Here is a 25,655-nt window from a genome sequence, read left to right on the forward strand (position 1 = left end):
AAATGTAAAATACTAAATTAAGATCACTATCTGTTTTGTTAATATTAAACGATTTAATTGTATCGTAATCTGAGAAAGTAACTTTTATAAATTCTTACCAGCCCAATTTAAATTTTAATCAATTAATATAAATTCCGACTATTAATATATTAAAATATCTATTATTAATTCTGGCCGTTTATATTCTGACCCATGTAATATTAATTCTGATCACAACCTTATAAAAATACTGCTCCCATCAATAGGAGCTATATTTTAATATTTTTTTTTTAAATACACATATATATAAGCTAAATATAAGGTTTGATTTTTTTTATTATTATTTTCTGTCAGTGACATCTGAGCACCCCTTTATGGGCGCCAACCTAATATTAATTACACACCCAATCATTAAACTCGATAATTACACACCCGCACGCGTATTCGTATAGTAATTAAAACTGTCGCGACAAGTTTGTTGAAAGGGTTGAAATTTGAAATTTCGCGTCTAGCTGACAGGTATAAGCACTCGCTAGTACACCGGTACCCACCTAGGGCCGGCTAATTAATTAAGCCCGAATGCCTCACTCGTTTTGTTTTGCCTCCAGTTGACTTAATCGGCTCAGCGATGGAAAATTCTTAAAGCACAATCGATACATAATAATACCTCGCCCCACCCCCACTCTTAGGTACCTTATTCTCGGGGAGCGTAGCAGATTCCCCGTTTTCCCGTTTCGTTAAGCGGAAAGTAATACCGTAGTGACGCGAATCTAACCGGCTTGTTTACAGCTTTAAATACTGTGTAATACAAGGCAAACGGTGTCTGGTGGCTCACTATGCCATTTTAACCCTCGCCTGCGCGCTGCTGTCACGTAGAATATAGTGGGCACGTATTAATTTCTACGTCGCGGTGGTTGGTGGCTTTCGAGAAAGTAAAAATTTCAATAGTTTTCAGCTTTATTATTGAGCATATTTTTACTGTGGTGTACCAAGAAAATGATATCTCGAAACATCAGCCTTATTAGAGGACTAAAGAAAACGAAAGCTTAACATAATGCAGATTATTTCAAAAGTCATTCAAATTGCTCGATAGCTTATTGAAAAATGTAGCTGGTATCGAACATCACTTTAATAGATTACATACCACCTGAATTGAATTACATTCTACTCTTGTATTGGTAATAAGAAACAGTCTTATTTCCTTAGTATGGATCTATTTTGGCGAGACTTATAGTACTAAATATTTTTTCAGTCGTTTTACAGTCCTATTTTGTTTCCATTATTTTTACATTATTATACTGGGTTTAAATTATTCTTCCCTGCGGCAGATATAATTAAGTAAACTAAAATTGAGATTTGTGTCGTCTACGAATACAGATACATTTCCATAATTATACCTTATTGTTATTCAGAAAAACAAGATCATTATAGGGCCCTATTTTGGATAACGATATTTTCCACATAATTTCTTCATTCAATAACATTCATCGGCCTGCATTTTTTGCCCAGTTATTTTTAATTGCCCTATCCGTACCCCCCTTCCCGGGGTGGATGATTTCGACCCCATTCCCCGCTCCTTAATTAGCATAACATATTCATTTGATATTTTGCTTGGGCGCCGTATTATTTCAGCGGGGCGTATTTGTATCCCGGCGCTTGTGTCCCGTGTTACATACGTATCCCCCGAGTGTAACGACGTATCGTATCGTTTGGAGCGTATTTTTCTTTCTCGGCTCTCTACGGAGATAATTAGATTCAAACATTCTCGTGTATAAATTACATTATCGTTGCGTATCAGCGCTTCTTAAAGGTAACTCTCGCGATTTCTCCAAAGGACGCGCGGAGAGTGCGTGATTGAAGACTGAAGCGGACGTACGAGATGCGGCAATTTAATACCTAGATTGGTTCAATGAAAATAATCACAATTTATGAAATATCTATTTATAGAAGCTCACTGAATTTAATGATAATTGTTCGGCTAGTTTTGGTCAAAATATGCGGCCAAAACAAAACATAAACCGAAACTTTATCTGGTACTATGTGAGCTTACAGTAGAATGAAAAGTTGATAATTGCCAACAGTTGTTTTTTTTTATTTATTCATAGTCACAATGACATTTTATCATTTGCCGTTTGTAACAAAAATAGAAATGTCCACAAAAAGTAAAAAAATGAAGAAAATATAAAATCGTATATAGTAGATGATACAGAGATTCATGCCTTAATGGTCTTATCAACCAGTATTTGAATTTGAATATCGGTATCGAAAATCAAGTACTGCACTTTTCTTGTTATGCGATCAGTTCTCCGCGAACTACAGATTCCGTGTAATTCAAATCGCTCTCGTGTAGTCGATTACAGCACAAGTAGTCGATTAATAGACGCTCTTTTGTGCTTCTGGCGACGCTAATTTACATAGCGTCGCTTTCATCGCCGCGGGATGCGAAAAAATAATTGTACCTATTTAATTAGTGAGTTAGCTGTTTCGCTGTTTACGTTCGAAAAATCACGTAACTCAAGGTTTGTTTTCTATGTCGTTATGTCGCTACACGCCAATTAACATTAATGATTGGTTCGAAAACGTCTTAACACCTACGAAAAACGTACTGTGACATTATCTCGCTTATCTGCTCTCGGTACGCTCGAGTTGACTCAATAACAAAATTATCACAAGAGCAGAGATTAGTGTTACATAAATATCTTACCAGTTACCTATAATGTTTTCTTTATTCTGTCACAATAAGTCGTGTCTGTTCACTAACCGTATAAAACAATATCCGCATCTATCTATATCTATAATCATATTGTTATTGAGTATTTTGTGTTATAACTAATATCGCAAACAAACAGATATCCCACTCTCCCGATACCCCCAAAGTAGCCAATTTTATTTTAATATGTATTTAGGTCGCACAGTGAGAGTAATATGATTATAAATTAGGCATCGTAGCTAGAATTTTTAATATTTTCCTTTTATCGGAGATTTAGTACTAGCGATCCATACATGGCGTTTTCTGGAAATAACAATACATTAATTGAAAAAAATGTTACTTGATGATAGGCTCGCGTACTTGACCTAAAATCAATGTACAACTGATATTTGGAAAAGTAGAAATCGAAAAAACAGTACAAAGAAAATTATAAAAGATAAACTTAATTATAGATGATGAAAAAATATTTATAAGTATATAAATATAAATATAAAACACCAAAATAACTTAATTATTTTGTATTTTAAATAAAAAATATACGTTAAATTATAGTATCATTAATAATACGATTTTTATTGTATTGTATGATATATTTTAGTGTTTCCAGTTTTAACCCTTTGCACTCGTATTTTTTTTTTGGTTGGGGTAGCGCCAGCTCGTATTTAATTTCGAGACTTTTTTTATGTTCAATTTTTGGAAGTAAAAATGAAATAAAACATGTTTTGATTAATCTTTTTACAAATTAAAATTAATACAGCGAAAGATTGATAGTTTGTCAGTATTTTAGTTAAAAAAAATTAATTAAATATTTAAAATATATTATAATTTAAATACTTTAATCGGAAAATAACTTTTTTTATTGTACTTTTTTAAATAATTTGTAAAACGTTAACCATGAAACTTAGAAAAGAATAATTTATTAAAATGTGTTCAAGAAGAATTGTACTTACTATTCACAAAAAATAAATGACATAGTATTAGGTATACATAGTATTGGAAGGTAAATGTAATGATGTTTTTAGATGATTTTTCGTCCATCGCATTCAAATGCGCGGTAAAACAAATAAATGAATTATTTAAAAAAACAGCTGAGTGATGTAGCGGCAGGGGTTTATAACCATTAAGAAATTTGTAAATAGCTAGATGTCATATGAATTCTGAATAATTAAAATATTGGACTGTTTGTATTTTTTTTGCACCTATCGTTTATTATCTTGCGCAATGCGCTTATTATCTTGCGCATCGCGCTCGTTCTATAGCGTTTAGCGCTCATAACATCGATCAACAATTTGCGTTCATACAAAAAAATAATGGTTACAATAAAATTTAATCAAGATTAAAATTACAAAGAGCACAAGTTTTTTACTTGTTGTTTTTTTTTTCTTAGTAAAACCTTAGTTTTTAGTTTTTTTAATTGTTGTTTTTTCTTGGTAAATAGTTAATATATTCCCATTAACAAGTTTTAGACTTTTTAGAAAATCAGATTACAATAAACGTATTATAAAAAATAAAAAAATATACTGTTATGTAAAAAATAAAACATATATCAACATATAATAACGTTTAAAAACACATTTAATACGAAAAATTGTTATGCACCTTACAATAAATAAAACACAAACAATATGCACATCAGCACATATGTTTTAAGCAAAAGGATACATTTTGACGATATAAGCAATGATTTTTAAAAGCAAAATTCAACACTTTTGACGCTAAGTTGCCGATAATGAGATTCCAAATAAAGTAAAGCAAAGTTCCATATATAAAGGAGAATCTAGATTAGGAAATATGGTTCTATGACACTAACCGCCTGGAAATATACCCCTTGGACAATAACCCCCCGTCAAAACCCCCCTGGACATTTACCCCCCGTGCAAATAACCCCCTGACAATTAACCCACCATGCAAATAATCCCCCTGACAATTAACCCCCGCCACGTATAAAGATAATACAGATATTACTTAACACGTCTCGTGACGCTCTATTATACTTAATAAAACATATACTGACGCCATTACCAAAGTTTAGCTGTATTATACATACATATGTATCTAGCCTAATAATATTTTTTATTTTTTTTTTAATACTCTTTATAACAATTTTGCTCGCACCGGTCACCGGTACAAAATATACAATACGTATATTTTCTTCGTAAATGTGTTAGTTTTATTGATATTTTAAAAAATCTGTATTTTGCGGAATGAAATAAATTAGTATTGATACTGATTATTCGTATTAAACATTATTTTATTAAAATAATGACCATTTATTATAAATAATAACAACTTATATAAAATACTTATCTCTATACGTGGCGGGGGTTAATCGTCAGGGGGGTTATTTACACGTGGCGTTAATTTTCAGGGGGCTATTTGTCAGGGGGTTATTTGCACAGGGGATTATTTGTACAGGGGGTTAATGTCCAGGGGAGTTTTGATGGGAGATATATCTATCCAGGGGGTATTTGTCCTGCGCTTACATGCACTTAGGATAGGAATATTTAAAATACGAAAAAGAAGGCCAAATTAAATTAAATATTTTTTAATATATTCACTGTCTATGGCAGAGGTCAGAAAATTACGGCCAAATCCAGCCCTCTGCTTATTTTAATCCGGGCTGCAAGTAATTGTTAGATTTGACATATAAAAAAATCAAAGTATGTGCTATAATAGAGCGGCCAACCGTCGAGTTAAGGAGCTAGCTAGGTATCACCTTATAAGGTGCTCCTATTGCTTTGTATTTCACCGTGACGTTATGCACTTTAAATTTGACAGCATCTTCAGTACCCACGTAACGCCTTTTGCAATACATTTGAATATTTGAGAGAAATGATAAAGCTCATTTTAATTTTGCTTCCTGGCCCGCTGAGCTTAAAATATTTACAATCTGGTCCTTCACAAAAAAGGTTTGCCGACCCCTGGTCTATGGTGTTACACGAGCAAAATAACCTTGTCTATATTCTTCAGTCATATGTTTTACAGAGAGACATTCAAAACGCGTCATGGCGATTTTACAACTTTATATTTAGATTGTCTTGTATAACCGGAATGTCGTAGTCCTTAAGGCGTTGAACTGATATCCTAGAGACTATCGGTTCAGGTCCCGCAGCAAACTAAACATTTTAATATTAAGAATGCGCTATTATTAAAATTAAGCCCTAACTGCTAAGCGACATCTATTGATTGTAAGCTGTAATTATAGTTAACAATATATAATAGATATCACTAATTTACAAACTGTGTTTTAAATCTTATCCAATTAAACGTGTAAGTGTTGATTATGTTGTGCATAAACGACTTTTACCAATAGTTTTTCAATGACGCATATTTGAGTCATCCACCTTTAGAGTGTTAAATATGGATAAATTTATATAAGTGTAATACAATCCTAAAACTCACTGAAAAAAATATGTTTTACAAGACTTTTAACCCTTTCACCGCGGATGACTTCTATAGGTGTCATCAAGAAAATCGCCAGTACTCATTAGACATTTAAAGGTGCCGTAAGCATTTGAGCCTAATAAAATGGCTTTTTAGTATAATTTAAGGCTGTAAATCAATTATTTTAACCATAATATTTTTTAAATATATGGCATGAATAGGTGCCCCCACATATTAAAAAATTTCGAAATGGCGCTCAAAAATATCAGCTGTGGTGATAATATAAATGCAATTGGGGCCAAGCCCCACCCAATTTTTTCGTACATAAAAAAAAATAGGTGGGGCTGGTAAAGTTTTATTATATTTTGTGAAAATGATTAAATTTTATATTTAGACAAATATTCTACAAGTTTTTCGTATGTATTTGCCCATTTGAGGCAGAAATGATAAATATTACATTGTTTTTTTGTGGGGATCTGTTTTGGATTGGCAGGCGTTTTTACACCTAGAGCGAACCAGCGTAGTTTGGCCTCGTGGCTTTATTTTTGAATTTTTAAGTTTTGAATTTATTAAAACAGTTCTTAAAAATAGAAATAAATTGATCATAAAAAATTATTACATTAAAAGATTATCCTAAAACTTAAAACTTTAAATACTTGTACCAGATTTAAAATTGGTAAAAATAGTATTAGCATAAACGCATTCTATTACTGTCACAGTAATAATATCACGGTTAATATCGAATTCATCGTCACGTCCTTAAAAATTCAATATTATATCGTCATTCGTAATTATATGGATAATTTTTAAAAGAAAATCAATATATGTATTTATAAATAATTAAAACACAGATTACTAATTCTGTTTTACATAATTTAGCTATTTACTAGCTCGAAAATATATTAAATGTGTCGAGATTAATATTATCGTTTGAGTTGAGTACCCAGGTCGATAGTTGTCAATCGCTCATTTAATTAGTGCGAGGGAGTAAGCGAGCTCTGCTAGCATAACGGCATCTCGCTCTTTTTTCCGTCTTAAAAATTTTATTTTTATTTCATAACAGACACACAATATAAAGTAATAATAATGCACAATTAGAGCATATGCTCCCGTTGCATCCCATATCATAAAAATATAGATGCCCTTAGAAGGAAAAAATCAGTTTTAAAGCAATAATTGACAACCTAAATCTGTCAAGTCTAGCGCGATGCCGTCCTAACAGCGCGCGTTTTGACCATGTTCCGATGAAAAATTTTACAATAAACTTACACTTGTAAATTAAGGATTATTGAGTTATTTGCATAAGTTAAAAATTCAATATTACTGAAATGTGTTTAACAGAAGTCTTTTTACTATTAATAAATTTAAATTTTCAAAATTTGCTTGAACACAAAGCCAATAAATGCATTCAAAGTTTTGTCGACATATTGTCGACGTTCGAGTACAACGCTTGAAATACGATGTCGACACATAGTCGACTTACGAGCGCAAAGGGTTAATATAGGTGTATAGCATATTCAAAAAATGTATAAATAGGTATGCCAATACAAGATTGTGTCCCAAATTTTTTTATAATCAGGAAGTTAAATACTATAATATTATAAAAATATTAGGTCGTTAAATTAACACCTTTAATGAACTAATATAAAATACTCTTTATATATTGCATACAATCTAATACACGTTTCTATCAAGGGAAGGGGATGGGGGTGACTAAAGAAAAGTGGGAGCGTGCTTATAGCTTGAGCATAATCCTAAAGAGTACAAGATAAAGGGTGTATTATAGTATATAAATTTAATAAAAACATGAACAGCAAATGGACGCTAACTGTTACAATTAATTAGTATATTTCATTAAAATTGTATTTTAACTAGCAGTATAAATATAATTTCATTAATTATTTCAGTAAAATCATATACGAATACTTTTTCACTGGTAGATATATATTTCTACTTTTTACTGAAGGGCGCTATTGACATTTTATTTTCTCAATTTGATAGTTGTAAAACGTTTATTTGCTGTTCAAACCTAACCTAAACGTATTAACCTAATACAAATTATAAAATGTATTTTTTAAACAGGTTAGTTTTAGGTTTGAACAGAGAATGGACCTTTCGCAACTGATATATTGAATGTGTATTTTTCAATGAATATTTTTACTAGTACAAATATAATTTGTATTAGGGTAGTTGAAATTTATTTAACAATTTATTTATTATTTCACTGGTCAATATTAGTGAAACTATTTTTTCTCTGCGCGAAAGATTCGATACAAGCACTTCGAAATATTTCGACCTTACTAGGTATATTTTACCCACCGTTTTATATACGTTTTACATCTGTTAAATGATGGTTTAGAGCAGCAACTAATTTCACTTGCACTAATAAAATTATGTATCTACCGGTGAAAATGTATCTCGATATAATTTCAGAGAGATACATACAAAAGAGCATTGGATGTGCATGTATACATATATAACGCGTTTTTTACTGCAGTTTGGTAATCGTCCAAATTTGCATGCATCCGTCCGCTTGCTGGAGAGAGTTCTTCCGGAGAGAATCTTTAAGAGGAAAACTTTAAATTAAAATTCCACTTAAAAGTTGAAAACAAGACAAACAGACATACAGCCGCTAATGCCGAATTAATACGTCAAGTTTCAACGGATCCGCACAAGAGAGTCAACAATGGCGCTGGGGGAGCCCCGGCGCCGAAGAAAAAAAGAAGAAAAGAACTTTGCCGCACCACTCCTCAGCTCTATGTTATATTATATTTACACGGATATTGTAAATTAAGCGCGGAACGGCGATGAACTTTCAAAAGTGCAATTCAACATGATATAACAAAAAAATAATAGGATAAAACACGCCGACTATGATAAAAAAAATCAGTTATACGACAATAGTTTATTTTAAAGTAATTCAATAAGCAGTGTCTGAGATTTATAGTTTTGGGTAAAAAAAAAATTTTTTGGTTTATCAATTAATTTGGATAATCGATTTTAGACCAATATATATCGATTAGATTAAAATAAATGAAAATGAAATAATCTCTTCATTGACAGCAGCAGTATCTTCATATCCTAGCGATTTCCCTGCATCAACATAAACTGCTGCTCCTCAAACCATTTAAATAGATGATTTAAATTTGAGTGTTTATCATATCTTTATAACTATTATTGTGAATAAATGTAGCCAGAATGATTGCCAATGTCTGATAACGGATAATATTCTAACGTACTGCAGACATAAGCTTATTGGCATTATATCTTCTACTATGACATTAAAGATAACAGCGACTCTAGTGGACAGTTGTTTAGCTATATACAGACATAGGAATAAATTAAGAAAAAAAATTACTTTTAAATATTATGTTACGTATTACGATATAATTTTTTTATTATGTTATAATATTTATATACATACATATTAAGATTATTTTGGAATTTAAACGTACTGCTTACAGTCGATTTTGTGGCGGAGGAATTGTACGAGTAAGATATACAAATTATAAATTCTTCTTCGTATAAATAAAAATGTTTTTATATTACAATTTTCTTACGATAGAATTTTGATAAATAACCATATTTGGTATCACATGACTAACATTAATTAGTTTAAGGTTGCAGTTTCTAGAGTCGAAGTTGCATTAGCTCGAGTGAAAGGTGTCATGTTGCTTGCTGCCTCGCCTTCACGTTGTGCAAATATCTCTAGTAACTATAGAATGATGTATGACTGAGTATATTGCCATTTACTATATGTACATATATACACCCACATCTTGCATCAATACCGAGCAAAGAGCAATTTTATTAGTGGCTTCCAAGTTGTTTTAGTACCTGCTGCGCAAATCGACAGTTTCGTGTGCGCTTTTCCTTCCTCTTCTTCCTCTTTCGGGGGTAATGATTGATCGGCTGTTTTGTGTTACATTTGTTTTCTTAGGCCGCGGGTCGAACTCATTCGTCCATATTGGCCCCGCTTTTTCGCAAAAATGGACTTTACACGTGGGCGTGTGCGGACTTTATACGATACTATGTTTGCCGAATTACACTTCTGTCGAGTTTTAATTCTCTCTTCTGCATCGATTTTTTATTAGAATTCCAGAAATTATATATAAATATTAATAGAAAGTCGGAGATTCAAATGCTTAGATGTATACATTTTATTCAGATACTTATTTCCGATGCCATCTACGATGGATTAAAAAAATATAAAAGTAAAATTAAAATTAAAAAAAATTAGAAAATGAATTGGAATTTCTTGTCATCAAAAAAAATAGTGATTTATAATGTATGAGAATTTTTTATTATTCACATTTTAATAATAGTATATGTGCTGGAGAGTTTTTATATATGTGCATTAAAAAGAAAACAAACATTGAAAAGCATCGTTAACTTTAAATCATGTCATTTCCGGTGGTACCAAAGAAACTCTTTTTACTTTGTGTATCTTTCATGAACTTTAATAGCTTTCAGCGCTACAAAGTCAATACATACAAATTCATATGTCAATATATATAAATACATTCAATTTCTCTATATGAAAATGTATTCACATCGCATCTTTAGTACTACCGATTTGCAATGGTTTATGTAGTATCGGTGTTTTGTCATAAATCCGCTATACGTCTTTTGCAAAGATACGCAGTAATTTTACGCAGATTTTACTATTCAGAAAATACATATTTATTTACGATGTATTCGCAGCCTCCTTTATTTTTCATCTTCTGTCTTGACAGTCTTATGACAGAAATCGTTCGCCGATAGAGTCGTTTTGTACTCATTCGAGGGTAGCTAAAGACACTTCTTTACAACACAAATATTCCGGATGCATCTGTCGGAAACGCCGGATCATACGGCAGTTACGCGTGTCAGCGAGAGGGGACGGATTGACAATGTAATAAATAGCTTTCCTTTTCCATTCACCGCTTCTCGACTTTGAATCACGTTCCTTTTATCCTGCTTCGATTTGATGGTCTCCCAAAAAAACGTGAAAAACTCTTTTGTGTTCGCTTTAAAGTTTCAATTAAAAACGCTTCGATAATGATCGATTCTTTGGCAGCGTCAAGGAGGTGTGTATCTGGGAAACACCCTCGGAAATGAGCCTTTTGATGATGTTTCCCGTCACTTTTGCGTTCCCATTGAAAGCGACTCTACCGTGAAAAGCCGACTTTTCATATATTACACGGAACCGAGAATGTGCTACGTGAGTCTTGTGTAGTGTGGGGGTGCGAGGGGGAAAATTCGTCGCCTATGCCATCATCTCACCGTCAGATTTCACTTTTCAATTTGGAAGTAAAAGAAATACAGTTGCGATGTTTGCGCATTCAGAAAAAAGATAATTTGTATATTTAATATCTAATTATGGTAACGTATATGATAAAAAATCCTAGCTATTGTTATTTCTCACGAAATTTTTGTAAGGTATCCTGGGATGTGAGTTATAGAGAAAGCCCTTATTCACACTGCTGTTAGGAATTTAATACAATCCAGGGATTGTCGATGAACTATGTTTTTAGATTATACCTAATTACCAGCGCTTACGTACACAAGTATCATGCCAAATACAATTCTATATATTAAGTTTCTGATGCTGTCTATCTCTTGACGAATATTCGTCTTCAGTTGGGTTATTGTGGCTAATATTTAAACATGACTTTTGCGATAACTCAAAAATCAAAAGTTGTCAAATCGAAACTGCGGGAGGGGGGGGGGGATATGGTCACATTGAACGTATGAATGGTTGTATGTATGAAAGTGTAGCTTAAAGTCTAGGTTCAAAATTTTATCCTAGAGCAGCAGAACGCTTGCGAGTCGAAAATCCGGATCTTCTCGTACAGACTTGTCAACTTTCGCGACATTCTCTTCGTTTATCCTGCTCCGTGAACGCCCTGTTTTCTTCTTATTTAGCGTTGAATCGGTCTCCTCGAACTTTCAGAGCCATGATTTAATTTAATTAACACTCGGATATTAATTCACATTGTGTAATCGGTAGTGAGCGCGAAATAGGCGCCGAAAAATCGTTGTTTTTGAAAAACTGTTTTACGCAGAACGCGTTTTGCTCCCCTGTGAAGCGATCCATTGCGACTAAATTTCAAAGGAATAAACTCCCGCGTTCTGTCGCAGCTTATGGCCTACCCTATAATTTTTAACAGATTTTTGTGTTTTTTTTTACATTATTTATTATATAGCTGGTACAGTAATTTTTAGACAACACAATATATTTAGTTTCACTATGAATTATTAATTCATTTCATATATTTATAATAGACAACAGTGAATTGACTTAACGCTTTCTTCGGAGCTTGATGTTAAAAGCTTAGTTGGAATCTTTTTGTAGATAAGTTCAGAAATGGTGCGGGGAATTTCTTGAGCGATGCATAATTGGTGTTCTGGCGTGACAAATCTTCCAACGCGTACCTTGACGCTTGCACCATCTGTTGCAGTACAAACTGTGTATTATTTTTCGAAAAAAATACAGTGCTTTACCATGCGTTTCTTGAGTATCGGGATTTTAATTATTAGCTCCGGGATTTACAAATATCGTAAATAGTTTAAAAATATTTCAGAATTGGATTCCATTTTTGAGCCCAATCAAACTTCAAGTAAAATTCACTAAGAATCGTGGCAATTGCGGCGTCCGCAATTCGATATATACTTTTTTTTTCTCTACATAAATAATAACGCGAAACATATTAGATATAGTACTACTTTTATTTTTATCCTAGTATATATTTTTTACTGAAAAATAGTGACTGGTAATTAACTATAAGATGTAATATTTGAATTGTACCAAAAACAGTATTTAAAAATTTATGTGCGAAACATAAAATATTCACCCGGAAAAGCATCCCAATATGTCGGTAAATAAATCGACTAAATCGATATTAAGAAATGCCTGAAAAAAATGTATATATAATTGAACTTTGAATTGTACAATACGAGCAAAAGTTTAAAAAAATATACTTAAAAGATACCTCAAAGTCTTGTTAGCTATAAAAAATGCTTATGCTCATTCTCCAGATCTTGAGGACGATTAACTGGAGAAATTCAAGTTCATTAACATCAAGTCATATGGCCTAATTGCGTTGACGGGTTTGTTCATGAACGCGAGCCGCCAATTATCGATGATATTGTATCCTTGGGGAAGAACATTGGACTATAAGCGAATGAAGACGATATTCAAGAGTTGATGTAAGAACATAGCCAGAAGCTAACCACCAAAGTATTAATAGACTGCATCATATCTTGCACTTCAGCACGGGACTACAGAGGAGATCTCGTGTGAGGAGTAAGAAAAAGAGGCGGAAAAACCCTTCACTTTAAATGGGATTAACATTATCTGTAAAATATGAAAAACACCTCAAAATTTCGTGGGAAAGAATGAATCTATTCAATGACAATGCAATGTCAACTTTTGGCTAAATCCTTAAAAAAGAGAGGCAAAAGCAAGTGTAATTAGATAAGTTTTTAGCTAAAATTCCACGACAAGAAAAATATTTCATTAAGCTATCAGTGATAGACAGCAATGATTCCGATATGAATAATAATTAAATTAAATTTAAATAATAAAAAATATATACATAATAAAAATGTTCCACTGTGCTATGATAAGAAAATTGAGTTCTAATTTTGAATCGCTAATGTGTGATTCACCCACATGCCAAGGAAGAATATGTCGAATGTCCAAAATAAGCAGATAAATTTGCCAGAAGCTAATTTATTTTGCGCTCCTATGTTATTAGTATTACATAAGATTTTTTTTGCTTAATTTTATGATTTTTGAGAATGGTTCCAATGCCAAGCATTTTAGTGGAATTAAAAGCTTCATTGAGACATTGAATTTCTTATATAAACGAGGATGTATTTGAAGCAAATAAATAGTAAAAAAGTCGAAATCGTTCTACACGTTTCGCACTAAACACTCGCTTGGAGAAGTCGTTTTTCGGAAGCGAAGCTAGTTACTCATTTCCAGGCAGGCGCATACCGTAAAGTCTTCATTTGCACTTAAGGATCGTCACGGTTGCACATTTGAGCGCTTCCGCAAATTGCTCGGCGTCTGCGGACGGCGCCTTGCGGATTACGTAGGTGAAACACGGTAGTGTGGGGTGAGGTGGCGGCACTCAGAGTCACTCCTCGGAAAAGGAACTTGCAAACTGATCCTTTACAACTCGGCTTTGCTTCCTTCGTGCGCCGAGTTAACCCGAGCCTGCGGCCGCGCCCCTCAGGAGGTCCGCGGCCCCTAACTTTACAACAGACGTTTTGAGCTCGAACCGTTTCCGGACCAGCGGCTCGTTTATAACGATCCCGGATACGGATGCATCGCAGGATTCGAAGATTGGAAATAAATATGACCGACTGATTTGCGATCGGGATCGGGAATATTACTCTCGCAATAATGTATTGTGTGCGATGTATTTATTTGCGTTGTTCGGGTATTACGCGTGTAACGTAATAACGTAAGGGGTGAAGCGGTTGTGGGAGCGTATTGTGAAAATTCAATATTGATAGCGCGATTGTTCGCCTCGTTATCAGATAAGTATATTGTTGGTTCGAGTTCGTATTTTTCGAGGGGAAATGATATAATTATTTTTCTATGAAAAACATTATTTTTCTCTTTTTATTTTATATTATATTTAGCAAAAAATATTTGCAAAGAAAAAATACAATAGCAATAAACCAAAAATTATTTATTCCAGTGTGGGTTTTTTGAAGGATACCGCCCCCCCTCTCTCTCTCTCTCACACACACACACACACACACACACCATATAAAATAAACAACACAAATACAAAAATGTACATTATAACAAATACACAAGTTTTATATGCCAAGAAACTATACACGTATAGAATATTAAATATTGTTATTAACAAAATAGTCATTAATTTCATTCTATACTCATAATTTAGACTTCCGTCTGAATTAGTAAAAAGTCCAGAATCTGGGTCATACGAGCTTTTTTATTTAATTAATTGTCTTCCTTTAAAAAAATATGCGTAATACAAAATAAGTGCCTATGAGTTGCCATAAATGTTCACCTTAGGACTAGTCTCTAGCAGCTCAGTTTATGTAGTGGAAATTTTGAAATAAATAAATCAAGTGATAATTTGAGTACGTCTTATTAGAAAACTGGTATCATTGATATTTAGTTTTTAGCTTTTAAAGCAATATACGCATTGGCATTTTGTGCTTGTATTTAAACTTAATTTTCTGGTAATAAATTTTCTGGTATAAATCATTTTTATACCAGAAAATATTATAATTGTTGGTATTTAAAGGCTAATAAGATGTTTTTAAAATTAGTATAACATGTGTATTATGTATTATTTTTATAGCTTTGTTTGGAATGATTTATAATTTAGAAAAAATAATAATAATGGTGTTACTCCATACCAAACAGGCATATGTTAAAATAAGTCTAATTAATTTATTATAAAAAATAAAATTAGCGCACTTTTTCTATTAAATATCGGTCCAAGGGCCGCAATGACAGCAATCCATTGCGGCAAAATTTCAAAATATGTTTATTAAATTCAAGCTTGGAATCCAGGTGTTAGCCCGGGTATTTAACGCATGTTTTCCATTTTACGTCATTGCCCTCTTCATTTAGGAGAGGTGGTGGCAAAGTTTGTCTAATTTTGTGAAAATAATTGCCTATGTTTTAATTCGGTTGATTATAATTTTCCACCTTTCAAAATTTTTATTTAATATTTCAAAAGATTTTTGTGATCTATTCGCGGTTGGTTTAAGACTAAGCACTAGTTAAAATAGCTGTATCATTAGCGTACATAGATAAACGCGTATTATTTTTTTTTTGAATATCATTCGTGTGCAAGATTAAGAGGAACGGCCCGTGAAAACTTCCCCGAGGAACTCCAACTGGAATTTTACGCGGAATCAAGTGTTCATTGTTTATTGAAACAACATAGCTTCTACTTTTCAGGTATGAGTGTATTACGCATATCAGATAGTCGGGGGTTTTGTTTTAGTTTATGAATCAAACCGTCATGCTACACCGTGTCGAAAGCTTTTTCTATATCTAACATTAAAAGTCCCGTACTCTTTTTCATTTTAAAATTAGCACATATGTGCTCCTTTAAACTATTAAGATGTGTTGTCGAGTGATTTTCGCCGAAACTGTTCGTTAATAATTTTCTTCCCCAAATATTATTTTAAACAAATAAGGATTCTTTTTTCAAACATTTTACTAAATGATCGTAATAAACTAATGATGCGATAACTAATCAGATTTGTGGTATCCTTATCGGGTTAATTTTAGCGATTTTCCGAACGGTTAGGAAATACCCAAAAGATAGACAGGCGTTAAATATGTTTATTAAATAATAAACGAAAATTTCAGGATTTTTTTTTTATTTTTCAAGTTTTTAATAACATTTAAAATTTCCCGTGGGCTAATTTTGCGAACTAAATTCTTATATACCGCGGATGATTTTATTTTTATTATTGGTCTATTTACTTCGCTTTTAGTTTAAACTTTTTAGTAAGGTCGTACGATACAGAAAAAGTGTCTACTAGCATATTTACCTTATCTTAATTAAATTTTTGGACACACCCATGAAATGTGCTCACGCCTTTTAAAGCGAAATGACTAAATGACCATTTCGGCGATCGTTAATAAAGAGGTAGTATAACATTAGTATTTTGCGCATAGTAGAACGCATTGTCGATCTCGCATCCTTTTCACGCTAAGAGTGGTTTTTCCGGTACTCGTGAGTGCTTACGAACGTTCGACGTCTCAGGAGAGATCTAATAGGTAGTCAGTTAATAACGCAATTGCTTAGACCCAAGATTTCTCTTTAATTATTAAACCTTACATTCGACCCGAGTTGATTTTTCCTTTTCGTTTGCTCAAAATGTTCGTTAAAAGTACTTCTAAATTATAATGAATGTGTAGGTGGATGTAACCCTATCATATTTTAATTAGATGTAGGTTTTTTACTGTCTCATCCGAGTTTGGTATGAAAAATTGTTACCTATCAATAAATTAATAAAATAAAAATATAACTCATATTATGTATGCCTTTATGCACATATTTAATACTTATATGTTTATCCAAATAAGACATCAGATTCGTTACTGCCATATACATATGTATATAATTAACCTTTAATTTAAGATACTGTGATATCATACATTTTTGTGGTATTTTAAATGGAAAGGTATCGTTCTTCATAGTATGTACCTGTAACGCAAAATACAAATGTTAGATATAAGTTAAAAGTAGTTAAAGTAAAAGATTATTTGGTCAAAAAATAGTAGAAGGCTATCGATGTCACTTTTAAGTGTAGCTGTATTTTACCCAGTTAAACTAGTTAAGCATTGGGCGCAGTGATATTGTCTTAACTATTATATAAATAAAATGCCTTGCCACGTTTGAAAATTTCAATTTATATGCAAATTTGTTAGATAAAATAACGCTTTTATAATTACTTATACCCGCTAAAACTTTAAATAATGTTTACGTATAGTTTTATATTATTAACAGCAACATATTTAATACGTAAAATTTACAAATTTACAAATTATGTAATAATATTTACACTGTACAACAAACTTCACTTTTTTATCACAAACTAAATCTGGTACTCATTTTGCATTAATGAAATTAACCAACCCGTTTATTAGTAAAAAAAATATTCATATTTTAGTCTGGGTGATTAAATAAATAAAAAAATATAGGTATTCTAAGTATAAAGTAGAATCAATAATACTGCTGTGGGGAGTCCAATCAATTTCATCGTTAACGATTAGATCATTTTAAATATTATGAAAAGGAAATAGCAACTCGTTTTGATAAAAAAGCCATATAACAATAAGAGAATACTCAATACCACAATTGCAGATTTTCCAAAGCACTCACCTGCTAGCATATTAACCATTTGTAAGCACTAGAAAACGAACATTTTGTATGTAATATAGCGCGATAGACAATGCGTCCAACCTGAGTAAAAACCATTATTGTTATCTATCCTCTGCATTAAAGATCTTCAAAAATTTGACTCAATACAATCGGCCCACCAACATCAGCATCTGTGATTCGCCAACGCTGTTTCGAATCAAGAGTATAAAATACGTGACATTTTGTCCCATCGGCAGACGATCATCCGATTCGATACGCGTCAGAGACGATTCGAAACGAGAGACGATTAGAGACGGCACCTTATAAAAATCTAGAGAGACCCGCATTCACAAAAGAGACAACAGCGGATTGTCCAAAAGACATCACGACGACATCCCAGCTTTTCCATCAACACTACGGAATACAACTCGAAAGCATTCATTTGTGCTAAATTGTACTTGCTAAAAAATAGCAGTTACCAGCATTACTGATGTCTATTTTGGCTGTAAAGTCACACCCCTTCGGCCTCAAAATACGAAAGCAATATTATTAAAAATACATATACACAAATGAAAAACCATTTCCCAGATGCTCAATCGTCATTATGTACAAACGTGACAACCGCACGATATTTTCGATTGTATTATATGGGGTATGAGCGATGCGTTGCAGCGATGTCAACACAAGGGCGATATGATAGGTGAGAAGGGGGCAGGTGACAGGGTGGTCTTTAGGGGTGTGCGGCGCCCTTTGCAGAGCCGCGGGCGCCAGCCAATTAGCCGCCTTCCTGCAGCAAAACAAATTACTCTACCCCGGGATTCCGACCAATATCTTTCACTATTCAAACATGCCGCATTACGTATCATGAGTGAAGGTTTATTAAGACGCTGTTGTGGAGAGCAATCTGGCAAATTAGAGACTGGAAAATATGCCTTTTACCCATCAACATTATAGCTCCTAAATTGCACTAAGCTCTAGTATCTTTGAACTTGGTTTATATAGTTCTGATCACTATATTTGTGTATCAGAAATTAATATTAAACTGTTTTATTAAAAATGCCAAATTTAACTTGTCACTGTGTTTAAATGTTCTGATTTTTTAATTTAATTCATTTGAAATCATATTTTATGTTTATTTAATAAAAAACCCTAATGTAAAGTGTAGCACATATTGTAAATATATATGAATATACATATATCATATAGTAAATAAGTATTTCAATGTTTTGAAATTCATTTTATTTAATTCTGTTATATAGACGTTCATTAAAAAATATTGAACCAATTGCTTTTTGTAGTTTGTTTTCAATTTAAACGTATTTCAGTACTGCTACTAATGAATGCATCTTGTAGACACAACATCTAGAATTTCTCTAGATGTTATCTGATATTATTATTTTCTCCTTGTTTAAATAACTAATGTTATTATAAGGTAAAAAAAAACCATCTGAATTAATTATTGCAATTTAAAAACATGAATTTCATTACTCCATACATATGTACAATACATACATACATAAACGAGCATATATAAATACATACACGTATCACTGTGTATTTTTACTATTCATTTTTAACATTATACGGCTTCCTTTTAAATACGTCTGAAAGGCAGATGACAAATATGCGAATGGCACACCAAAGAATGAGATTTCAAACGTTGTACAGGATGGATCAAATATATCAATAAACTTATATGATTTTTATTATCACTAGGCATTTTATTCACAGGTATATTTATAATATTTATTAACAATTGATTGTATATGATTTTTTATAATTTATAGTCTTGTATAATTTTTATTATTAGTCAGTTATATTATTCCTATTTTTCTTATATATTTTTATAAGGACGTAACGTCTCAGATTAGTAACTCTGAGGTTGCGGGTTCGAGCCACGGCAGCGCCATCCGAATTTTTAATTATAAAAAATGCGCTATTATAAAAAAAACAGCCCAGCTGCAGTGACATATATTGGTTATAAATTATATCACACAATAATTTATATTTATTAATATAAATATCACCGATTCCCAGACTTTGTCTGATGGTTAATACTTACTTTTGTAGGTATTCATAATATCTGATTGCCTTGCTTAGTTGGTATAGAATCACCCTGCTGTAACGCATTGCAGCGGAAGATTTAATAAAATATAAAATAAATTTCAGTACATAGTTTTAAATGCTTCGCTCGTGACTTTGAAATATAAATATGCCCACGAAAGAAGCATTCATTTATCAAATTAATAAACTGTACAAGTGATTTATTTATTCTCAAATTCCAAATTGAAGTTACTTAAAGCAATAACGCGAATTGCAAGAAATCAAAAAACGTTTATAATTGCAGAGGTAGTTTAAAATTCTTTAGCAGCATATATTAGACCTACAAACATTAAGGGGTTGTTTGTATTATATTTCTAACGTATACTGTATATTGTGTATTTATATAAAAAAGTACGTAATAAAGAATAAATGGAAGCATTGTTAAAAAATCAAGTAATCACTTATTTTTATCATATGACAGATAATCGTATTATTATAAAGATACACAAAGGATGATAATATTGTTTGCCTATTGAATTATATATGTATATGGTCAACATTTTCTCTATTTTTATAAAACTTAGGTACACAATATTTTGTTTATATATTTACATTAGTATGAAATCATGTTTGGTTTTCGCAAAGTATAACAGTATATGTTTTCTTGAGAAATATACCCAAGTTTATAATATAAAACATATATTACTTCCACAGTTTTTTTATTTATGTTTGTGTCTCTATTTCTGTATCCGAAACGACGAGTCTATTGTATGCAAATTATATACCACCGACCGGGCTATCCGATGAATGCATACGAAATAATTTGTCTTGATTTCCTATGTTTTCGTCCACCCTGTACCCGACCGGCTCGTCGCAGGGGGTTTAGGGGTTGCGAATGGCGTCTTGAGGGGTTGCCAACTCAAAAGGCGCGCCCCGTCTATACAAAGTCTACGCTCGCGGTGAAAATTATACGAAATTAGTATACGCGCTCGGAAAAGGAAATGATACATATCCTTTTATCAGGTCGTTAATGCTATTCATCGACAATATTAGGTAATGATATCTAATTTACGTGTTTGCCGCGCCGTCGCCACAATACCGCAGTAATGGGCCTTTATTGGCCTCAGATGCCGAAGCAAACATCTATCGTGTTTTCTGTAGCGTTTCTGTACGTAAGTGGTATCTCTCTCGACGTTGTGTAATTTTCGTTAACGATTCCTATTCGAATGTGTAACGACTCGCTGCGGGGTCTCCAGACCCTACCCCCATTCTCTAAGTCTTAAAATGATATTTTATTTTATTTATTAGATGTCGCTTTTCAATCTTACTCTTATTTTAACTGCTATTAAGACCTCACGTAAACATCAAATCTCTTTTTCCAATATTTACTGATTTTAACTTAATTTTTTTGATATTGATAATGATATATTTTGTTAAGATTAGACCTCTTAAGATAATACATATGAGGCGTTGATAATATTAGGGTAACTCACATTAATGTTTCGAGATAATCAAGTTCAATGTACGTTTAGTGATTAAGATAAAGGGCTAACTAATCGCTTAAGTTTAGTAACTGCCAACCCCAAAGCCCAGTAGTGGAAGTATAGAAGATCGTGTATTACGCTCGTTACCGAGCGTTCCCACTGCGACGGCGCCGACACGATTCTATTGCTTTTGACGTGGATTTTTGCCTTCTGATAAGTGATAATTGTTTTTGCGCTCTCCTATTGACCAAAATTCGGTTTGAATATATATATTCAGTCCTATATTAGAAGTCAGGATAGCTATCATATTTTTAAAACAATGTAATATCGAAATGCAGACAAACTATGGAGCAATATGTGAGATACGATGTCTGTCTGTAGTTATTCTTCCGATTATTTTCCCCTGAGATATGAGCTAGCTTAGTTTGTATTTTGAACTATAATTAGTTTTAGAACTTTCATTAGGTTAGGGTTTGAACAATAAATTAACGTTTCGCAACTGTCAAATTGAATTTTATAGACATTTTAGAGCAGCATATTAGCACCTATCAGTTAAACTATATTTTCGCTAGTAGGAATATATATCTACTAGTGAAAATATATTTGGACTTTACAAGTGAAAATATAACTTTACCAAAAAATACACATTCACTGTAACATTTATACATAGGATGTAAATAAATAATGATACGTATGTAAATATATACATATATTACTACATATAGAATATCATTTTACTAGCACCTGCCAGATAATTTATATTTTCACCAGTAAAATTATATATCTACTGGTAATATGGTTTTACTAAAATGACATATTTAAAAAAATATTTTCAACGTGAATATGGTGTCTTTTGTGCATTTCCAAAGATCAATAAATAATGATCCATTGAGAATCAGATCAAAAATGCGCTTAAGAGGAGCAGTGAGACTGACTTAGCAACCTTTTAAAGTTAAATCAGGAACCAAATCAAGTTAAAAATAATGTCCCGTTTTGATATTTTTTAAACCACATTCAATATCCGGGTCAATACTGAAGAACAAATACAAGTAGGAGAATGTGATTGAGCTGAAGGCTTGTCGCTTAATGTTATCAAATGTACACTAAAAATTATAATTAGTTAATAGAAAATCGTTGTATGTACACCACTCTTTATCATTTCTTAAAAACTATTTATAGAAAGGTGGTGTTAAATAATTCTCTGTGATGCTATGTACACTGTGGTTTAATTGTAAAGTACTTTTTGAACTTAGAAAACCAATAATTAATTGCCGTGGTTATCTTCTTTGGTCGATCTTTTTAATTATACATTTTTTTCCTGCCCACAACGATCGAACGAATGAATGACAGACAAGTTTGATACTGATCCAAAATTGAGAGCTTAATAAAAGTCATCGAGAGATTTGTGCATTTGACAAGCCTTCATACCCCGCGATAATTTGTCTATAGTTATTATATTAATTAAGGCGAATCCGGTACTATCGACCGTCGCTCCTCTCTTTGAACTGAGCAGAAGTTAATTATACGGTTAAAAAAAATTGAAGCCCTCTTATTTAAAAAGGCGACTCTTTCATTTCGTCGAAGATTATGCGACCCTTCTCCGCCCCTGCCTCCGAACCAAGTAGCGCGTCATTTTTTTTTTCACAAAATAAAAAGTAGACCAAGATTATGTTGTCAGATTTTGCCTCTCCTCCGACCTCTTATCTCCCCGTGATTTGCGAGACCCGGTTTTAATTAGTCGAGATTTCGCTTTTCAAATTGATGCGAAATTCGATATTGCGATGATGTTATTTGACGGAAAAAATATGAGGTGCCGAGTTTTAAATCCCTGCTCAACGCGGTGATTACGTTATCGAAAGCTGTCATTCGATGTAATTCCCAATTTTTAATTAAATGTTAAAATTCAAAATATATGTTACGTGTAAACTCTTAATTATTTTCCTCGTATTTTAATTTACTGTTTTTATCGTTTATGTAATATAAACAAATACATTGCGTAAATAAATTCACAATACGCCATGCTAATTGAAACCTGGAAACTCGCAAAAGTTAAAAAAAGCTTTTTCCTCATAGTATTCAACCCTTTGAATTGAATAGCAATGTATTGTTTAAGAATTTGTTTGTTTTTCCTCCTTGAGAATAAAATTTTATGTAACTGAGCGAATATTAACAACATGTTTATGTTGAATTTTTATATTTTATGGTTTACATAAATTATATAACATAATACATATATATAATAATTAATTTATATAATTTTTATTAAAAATATTTTATCATGTTATTAATTCATAACTGTTTTCTTTAACCTGATCCGAGAATCCGAATGAAAATTCTGTCAAGAAATCCGTGACTAGTAAGGCCGAACCCTATGAGATAATAGTATATTCATTTTGGCACAAGGCTTCTAAAAACAAACACCGGCGTTTAGTTACGTTGAAAGTTTAACCCAACCTCGCGGTTAACCCTTACCGCCCGGGCACCCGACCCTTTCTTATTTCTTCACAGTCCGCGATAAATGATTTAAACTGCGCCGTAAAGCGTGCAATAAAAACCCTTTAAACTCCCATCGGGGAACGAATTTCGTCGCCGCTTCACACACACTCGCATACAGGGTGTGTCGAAAGTGGCGAGACTGCGTTACGTAATACGTGTCGCCGTATATTACGAGACATATTGAAGTTAGGTACTTACTACACATCGGCTTTCTTATCCATCCAATAATTCAAAATGCAAAGCGTCTTCGGGCGGATTCTTCTCGACTACTCGACGTGTATCGAGACAAATATTTTCATAACGTAATCCCTGCGTCTTTCTCTTCTGTATCTGTATCTATATCTCCCGAGTTGGCAATATCTCGTATCGATGTGATTACACGGACGACTTAACATTTAATGTCGTATGTATTACAATATTGTGCATTCTAGTACGCTGAGGCAGGAGAGCTCGCAAACACTCAATAAAACCAGAATCGTATGTTGAAATTGTTTGTGGAATACGACGATTTATTTCAATTTTTGTAATATTGTTTCGATTCTTAATAAATAACTTTGTATGTTTGAGAAATAATATCGTTGTGTCGTTACTGTTTCATTTAAACTTCAATAATAAATAATTAATATATTTTTAAAGTAAAGACTTAGTCTAAAAATATTTTGCGATTGACTTATAAAAATATTAATTTACATTGCCATAAAAAGAAACAAGTATCTTATTCCTTGCATTTGAGATAGGAATGACATAGTCATATTAAAAAAATACTACCGAAACAAAGTTGCTGCGATTCATACATTGTATATGTAAAAATTAAATTATATAATTACAAATTAAACAAATAATTATACACTAATATTTTTTTTTATTTCGTTTTGACTAGCTTAGGTTAGGATAAATTTAATAAGTGTATATATATATACATATGCACATATGTACATATATATTTTATATGGATTCTCGAAAAATATAGTTTTAAATTCTCGGAAATATTAAACGTTGCTAAAGTACATTAACATCTAATATGACATTGAATTACATCTACTCTTACACGTTCGAGGCTAAGTAATTAATAAATATTAAGAGCTGCATAAGTAAAGCTTTATTTTAACTTAATATGAAAATGGATGAAAGCTATTTTTGATATTCTAAGAAAATATTAAAAGTTCTTATGCTATTGAATTACTAAGTGACAAAGATGCTACGATGAAGTCGGTTGAAATAATTATTAATAACTTTTTAATGAATAAGATACATAATTTAAATTCTACACTGTCAGCAAAAATGTTTTAAAAGCTATAAAAAAAAAATTAAATTAACAATATTGATAAAAAAATAATACATAATATCGCATTTTTTACTCAAAGTATTTGGTAATCCCAAAATAAATGTTTAATATTTTTTTTTAATTTAAGTTTTACCTGAGTACGTCTTTTGTAATATACATATGTGTTGGTGTATATTTAAACTCCATATTCTGATATTTAAAAAATGGCCTTAAAATTCTCAATTTTTTTATCAAGCAAACAATTTAAACAAAACTGCATTTTAAATGAATTTCTTAAAAAATGCTATTAACGGCCGCTAAAAACATTTGTAAAGTAAAAGGTGATTCATATTCGAACGGGAAATTACAATATCAATGATAATCTTGGATGTGGAAGACGTTCAAAATATTACTGATGAAAAACAAACAATTAC

The 25,655-nt window shown here is 32.1% G+C and overlaps 1 protein-coding gene and 1 long non-coding RNA gene across 3 annotated transcripts in view; both read left to right on the plus strand.

The window, feature by feature from the left end:
* LOC148232995 (membralin) overlaps positions 1–25,655 on the plus strand; it is a 265,537-nt gene that overhangs the window by 60,799 nt on the left and 179,083 nt on the right. The gene's annotated exons all lie outside the window — the stretch shown is intronic.
* Positions 3,163–8,803, plus strand: LOC148232996 (uncharacterized). Its single transcript, XR_015810413.1, has 2 exons — positions 3,163–3,295; positions 7,567–8,803. It is a non-coding gene; the product is annotated as an uncharacterized LOC148232996 (long non-coding RNA).

Source organism: Plectrocnemia conspersa, unplaced genomic scaffold (assembly GCF_051122295.1).
Source record: "Plectrocnemia conspersa isolate PC_06_02 unplaced genomic scaffold, ASM5112229v1 ptg000008l, whole genome shotgun sequence".
Taxonomy (NCBI): Eukaryota; Metazoa; Arthropoda; class Insecta; order Trichoptera; family Polycentropodidae; genus Plectrocnemia; species Plectrocnemia conspersa.